This window comes from Rhinoderma darwinii, chromosome 10, assembly GCF_050947455.1.
Source record: "Rhinoderma darwinii isolate aRhiDar2 chromosome 10, aRhiDar2.hap1, whole genome shotgun sequence".
Classification (NCBI taxonomy): domain Eukaryota; kingdom Metazoa; phylum Chordata; class Amphibia; order Anura; family Rhinodermatidae; genus Rhinoderma; species Rhinoderma darwinii.
In genome coordinates, this window is record NC_134696.1 from 86,524,134 (window position 1) to 86,530,978 (window position 6,845).

The following is a 6,845-nucleotide window of genomic DNA, read 5'->3' on the forward strand; positions in this document are numbered from 1 at the left end:
ACGCCGGGGGGGTTGGGAGATCTGGTGACATTCCTTATTTTACTGCATTTCCCCCCTACCTTGGCTCCTTTTACAATCAACTCATAAAACCCCTTTAATATACCCATCACAATTTCAGATACAGAAACACAAAGGACGAGGGGGGGGGGGGGGTTGTCAACGCTCAGCATGCAAATGGAGATCAGTTTAAGGCCTTATAAACATGACCGTATCAAGTCTCCATGTGGTGCAGACTCGTAATATGGCACCTACAGAATTATATGGCGCCATACCGTACCTACAATTTTATACATGGTGCGCATCCATCACATGGTGTATTATGTAGAGTATTGTCCCCTAGAACATTGCACCTCGATACAATAGTCATGAGTCTGCGCGCCAGTGTACAGGGTCTGTTCAGGTGTATGACCGGTCATCTTCGAGCTTTGGAATGTGCAGCAATTCACGAAAGTGTCATTATTTTATTCTTTTTGTTTTATACCTTCTAGATTTATCCGCTCTTTGGGAACTTCAGCAAACTTTATGAACGCGACCTTGCTACCCCTTTCCGACCAGTGTGCTGATCCCTGCTGGATTGAAGGGGTTGTCCCAGAATCAATAATTATCTGCAGTATAGGTAATAATTGTCCGATCGCTGGGACCCCCACCGATAGCAAGAACAGGGACCCTGAACCCCCAGGTCCTCCTCAATGCACCCTTTAGAGCGAAGAGGTGCTTGAACGGAGCAGCGGTCGAGCACGTGACCACCGCTCTATTCAATGTCTATGGGACAGACGGAAACAGCCTTTAGTCATGTGTTATTCCACTTCCATCTACATTCGGTAGTTTAGCCACAAGGGCAAATCACATTCAGACTACACCGAGTTTTGCAGTCTGTAACCATGGAGACACATAGATGTGCACAGGAGAGGTATATGAAAAAGTAGACATAGCCTTTAAAAGAAACAGCTAACGGAAATGTTCCTATAAAACAAGACATGCGTTAAAAGCAATTCACATTTTAAGGTGTAACAATAGAGACCTGTGATTCAAATGTAATATTACCCCCATCTTGAATATGGAATTCAGTTTTAGGCTCCTCATTGTAAAAAGGACATAGGAAGGTACAAAAGGCGGGCAACTAGATTATTAAATGCGATGGGAGGTGTCGCTTACAATGAAAGGCTAGAGAAATTGGGCTTGTTCAGCTTGGAAAAAAGACGTCTTAGAGGTGATGTTATTAACATGTATAAGGATATGTGTGGTCAATACAGAGAATCAGCACATAATCTGTTCCTTCCAAGGACTCTACAAAGGCCCAGGGGACACCCATTGAGTGTGGAAGAAAGACGTTTCAGACATCAATATAGGAAAGGGTTCTTTACAGTTAGAGTAGTCAAACTATGGAATGCCCGACCCCGGGAGGTAGTGATGGCAGATAATATGTCAGTATTGAATTGATTTACAAGTGGAGCTTGATCGACCTGTGTCTTTTTTTTCAACCTATGTAACACAGATAAGCGCACAAGTTTTTTGTGTTATATTTTTGTCATATCTAGAGCACGTTGTGATCTAAAAATAAAAAATTGAAAGAGCTGTGTGAATGGAAAATCACGTTTTCTCACTAACTCTAGGAATCTGAGACGTGCAGAGAGTGGGAGACGTGGGCAGTGCCAGATGTCCGATACTTGTAAAATATAATGTGCGTGCCAGGCATTGGGAACTTTATAGCGCGCACCTTCCTGAAACTGATGGCCTGAGGATGAACAAACTTGACATGTCAAAGGAGATGGAAAACAGGTCGCTATTATATATATATTTCTATTAGCTGCTATTTTATGCTCTTAACTAACAAAAAAATAGTCAACCTCTGTTGCGGAACGAGCACGGATTTGTTGTTTTTAATGTGAGAAAAGAAAACGGCAGGTAATGCAGCCACCAGTGGAACCGCAACAAAATCCGCAAGTGCAGATTTTAAACAAAATGTTTTGCTTCTTAGGAAGTCCACAGGATTCAGTGCGGAAATAATCATAAGCAAATTCGACTCGTGAGGACTTGGGTATGTCCTCACAGGCAGGATACGTGCTGAACGGAATTCTGCGCGGTAATTTTGCAGCATAGTGAATGAGACTTCTGCAGATCTCAGCCACACACTGCAGAACAAAAACCACGGAAAAGTCGTGCGGGGAGCGCCAATTCTGCACTGAATTAAGATTTGCTGTAATTCCGCAGTTAAAACCACAATAAACCTGCACCTATGCATTCGTTTCCTACAATCAATGATTCACACAAACTCCGCAGGTAAAACACATGCAGAGAACTTGTAATGATTTCCATGGCAATATGCGCAGAAAAAAAAACGCACTATTTTCTGAGATTCTGATACAGATTTTTTGCACACGCTGGTTCATCGATTGATCGTATAATTTATGAAACATGAAATCTTATCATTACCGGCAGCGCATCTCCCTGTGTAAACTAGGAGTCGTGCGGCCAACATGCTGGAAATGTATGGGGACGAGTAACAATTGCTCCTCCCCATACACAACCATGTAAAGCTTCTTGTGAAAGGAGCAAACGAGCGCTGAGCCCAGGTCGGAGCGTGCAACGGGACCCCGAAGACCCTCTGCACACGTCCGTGCAGCATCTACAGTCAGTATTTGGGTGTAAAGAGCAATAAGTATAGGAGCACGGTCCGTAAGTGCCAAAAATAGGACGTCCTATTTTTTGCAGCTCATTTCTACGGCCCAGACACACTCCCGTAAATATACAGGCAGGGGTCTGTGGCCGATAGAAATGAATGTGTCCGTATTTTATCCGCAATTACGGATAAAAAACTACGGCTGTGTGGATGGGGCCTTAGCCCAAGGCCTAGTTCACACAGTTTGTCAGGCAGGAAAAAAAAAAAATTCAATAAAAATCTGACTCAAAATTCCTTCAGGTTATTTGATGCAGATTTGAAAATGCCAGCATTTTTTTTGACACTTTATGTTTTTTTTAATGGAGCAAACGGGTGGTTATTAGTCAAAAACGCGTCCAAAAAAAACGCTTCAAACAAGCAGCACGTCTTTTTCCTGCCTCCCGTTGATATCAATGGAGGTTCAGAGGCAAAAACCGCACTAAAAGGGCAAGACGCTTATTTTTTTTCTACGAGCAGTCAAAAACCCCCTGGTAAGAAAAACGCCTCTACCTTCCATTGATATAAATGGAGGGTGATTCAAGGCGTTTTTTGGCAAAGATTTAGATGCGTTTTTTTTGCGTCAAATCAACACCAAAAAAAACTAAGTGAACTGGGCCTTAACATTCAATTCTGCAACTTTGACATGTGCAGCGATAATAAAAAAAGGGAGAGAAACACAATGGCAGGAAATACAAAAAAAAAAAAAAAAAAAAGAAGAAGAACTCACCCCACCCCAAACACGAGCGTCATAATGAAGTGTGATAACCATGTGTCCAGGTAAGGCCCCATGCACACGATCGTAAAAACGTCCGTAATTACGGGCCCATAGACTTCTATTGGCCACGGGTACCTCCCCGTATGCGTACAGGAAGGTGCCCGGGCCGTTGAAAAATATAGAACATGTCCTATTTCAGGTCGTAATTACGGCACGGGCAGCCCATAGAAGTCTATGGGGCTCCCGTAATTACAGGAGTATTACAAGGCGACCTCAGGGGATTTACATTTTTGAATAAAAAGGAGCAGAGAAAATGGCGTCTAAGCGATCAGGTGACATTTCCAGCCCCTTTTTTTACGGGTCCGTAAATACGGGTTAAAAACGCGTGACAACGGACACTTATTTACGGCCAGTATTTACGGGAGGGAAAAAATACGGTCGTGTGTATGGGGCCTAAGGGCGTATTTACACGGGACGTTTGTGACAGTGTGATCAAAACTGCATCAACTGCGTGTACAACCGCAGCCGGGTTATCCCGCGAATCACCAGTTTTGTCATGCAGTTTTCGGCAGGAAACCACACTGACAGATCGCGGTTTTAAGTGTGCACTCAAATACAAAGTCTCATGTAAATGCACCATAAAGCCATGTTCACACACAGACATTTTCTTAAGGTAAAATCCAACATGGATGTGGCTGAGATTCTGTGCTAGAAATACGAAACAGACCCTCGGATTTCCGCTGCGGTTCTGAACAGAAGAACTGCCGCATTTACGCACGCAGATTAGCATCATTCCATAGGGCCATTCGGTATGCGGCTGCCCGATGCGGTTTTTGCCTCATTGAAAACAATGGGAGGCATTTGTCCCGTCTTAATAATGGTGTGATAGTAGCATAATTATCGGTAGTTGTGTGAATGAGGCCATATAGCAGTAGTCTCATAGAAGCTGGAGCGGTGATGGACGCAGCCGATCAGCGATCATCTCCAGAGAAATATACGAATGACCATAGCTCCCTCTGCAGCACATATGTAGCATTACATGCCGACAATTCAAATAAATGACCAACCGTATAATACGTGGACAGGCCAAAAACCATAGTCGCTCTTTGTTAGCGGCTCCAGAGCGGGGGTTCCTCTTCTATGACGTACATATGCCCTAATAGGAGATATGGAAAAGGGTTCATACCATCTATGTGCTAGATAACCGCTAATAAACGATCCATAGCCATCTTAAAGAAGCACTCCAGCATTTATTTCTTGTTCTGCTTATATAGTGCAGCATAGGTTATTATTAAAGAATAATGTAGAGGATCTCGTGAAGACCTGTTTTAAGTTCATGTGCAATTTATGCATTGTCTGCCATTTGGTACCTTCTTTCCGTCTGATATGGTTCACCTAATGCAGCCTACATTTCCCATGATGCTTCTGGCTTTTTAGAGGCAGAGGGGGCGGAGTCTCATCACACTGCATGTAATGCAGCTTCAGTGCATCTCCTCTGCTTCCTGCTAGTGATAGATTTCTCCATGTCAGTTTTTACACAGGCGGCAGGGGAGAGCAGCATCTCATAGGATGACACTGGACTCTGCACACAGATAGCATAGACAGTTAGTGCGAGTCAGGGGAGTTTTATAACTCTGCAGCTAATCGTTGAATGGACTCACATGATATATCACTGAACTCCTGGCCCCTTAGATGGAAGAAATGATCTCTTCAACAGCACTATATACACGGGGGACACACAGAGGAACAAGGAAGGGGGAGCGGAGTGTGGAAAGGAGTTAACAGGAAGTCACCTACACCGCGGAGACGGACCTCCACACGAGGGCATGGTCTATTCTGGTGATCACATTGAGATCACATGACACAGCTGCCCATAAATGAAAGGGTTCAAAATATATAAAAGCAACTGAGCTGGGAAGAAACAAGTGACACTGCTAGTATATTGTTATATCTACAGTAAAATCAGAGGCAGAGTCACTGACCAGCCTGCTCATCTATCCGCCCGCGTTGTCTGCCCAGCACAGGCTCACCCGTTGCTTCATCATCCGCTGCTCGCCCAGCTCTCCATCAGTAATCTGCAACAAGCAACGCTCCAAATGTTGCGAAACTACAAGTCCCAGCCTCCAGCTGTCAGAGCATGCTGGGAGTATTTTCACAACAGGTTGCATGCCCAGTGCCAGCTCAATGGTCATTCAGTCCTTTGCAATCACTGCACTGGCTGAGATAACAATCATTGCACGCCCCGCGCCAGTTCCCTTAGGGTATGTGCACACACACTAATTACGTCCGTAATATACGGACGTATTTCGGCCCCAAGTCCCGGACCGAACTCAGTGCAGGGAGCCGGGCTCCTAGCATCATAGTTATGTACGATGCTAGGAGTCCCTGCCTCTCTGCAGGACAACTGTCCAGTTCTGTAATCATGTTTTCAGTACGGGACAGTTGTCCTGCAGCGAGGCAGGGACTCCTAGCATCGTACATAACTATGATGCTTGGAGCCCGGCTCCCTGCACTGAGTTCGGTCCGGAACTTGCTGCCGAAATACGTCCGTCAATTACGGACGTAATTAGTGTGTGTGCACATACCCTAACATTATGTCCATTAAATGCCCAGCACCAGTACATTCAAGCGCTCTATTAACCAGCACCAGCTCACCCATCAATGCACCCAATGCTTGTACAGCGCCAGCTCACCCACCTGTGTCTAATGCTTGTCTATCACAAGCTCACACGTCAACATGACCAATGTTTATTCAAGCACCAGCTCACCCATCAATGCACCTAATGCTTGCCCAGTGCCAGCCCACCCATCAACACAACCGATGCTTATCCAGCACCAATTTACCCATCCGTGCACCCAATGCATGACCAGTGCCAGCTCAGCCATCAATGCACCCACCCAACAACCCAACAAATGCTTGTCCAGCGCCAGCTCACCTATCAGTGCACCCACCCAACCAATGCTTGTCCAGCGCCAGCCCACCCATCAGTGCACCCACCCAACAACCCAACCAATGCTTGTCCAGCGCCAGCTCACCCACCCAACAACCCAACCAATGCTTGTCCAGCGCCAGCTCACCCACCCAACAACCCAACCAATGCTTGTCCAGCGCCAGCTCACCCACCCAACAACCCAACCAATGCTTGTCCAGCGCCAGCTCACCCACCCAACCAATGCTTGTCCAGCGCCAGCTCACCCACCCAACAACCCAACCAATGCTTGTCCAGCGCCAGCTCATCCACCCAACAACCCAACCAATGCTTGTCCAGCGCCAGCTCACCCATCAGTGCACCCAATACTTGTCTGGCACCAGCTCCCCCATAAATGCCCACAAAGCATGTCCAGCACAAGTTCACCCAAAGCTTGCCCAGTGCCAGCTCTCCCTTCAGTACACGCTTTATTTAGTGCCCAATACTCGTCCAGCACCTGCTCACCTACCAGAGTGCCCGCAGCATGCCCAGTGCCAGTTCA

General features: G+C 46.0%; 1 protein-coding gene across 3 annotated transcripts in view; it reads right to left on the reverse strand.

Annotated features, from left to right (window-relative positions):
- Positions 1-6,845, reverse strand: part of LOC142662162 (AP-2 complex subunit alpha-1) — a 42,116-nt gene that overhangs the window by 34,596 nt on the left and 675 nt on the right. The window lies entirely within an intron of this gene.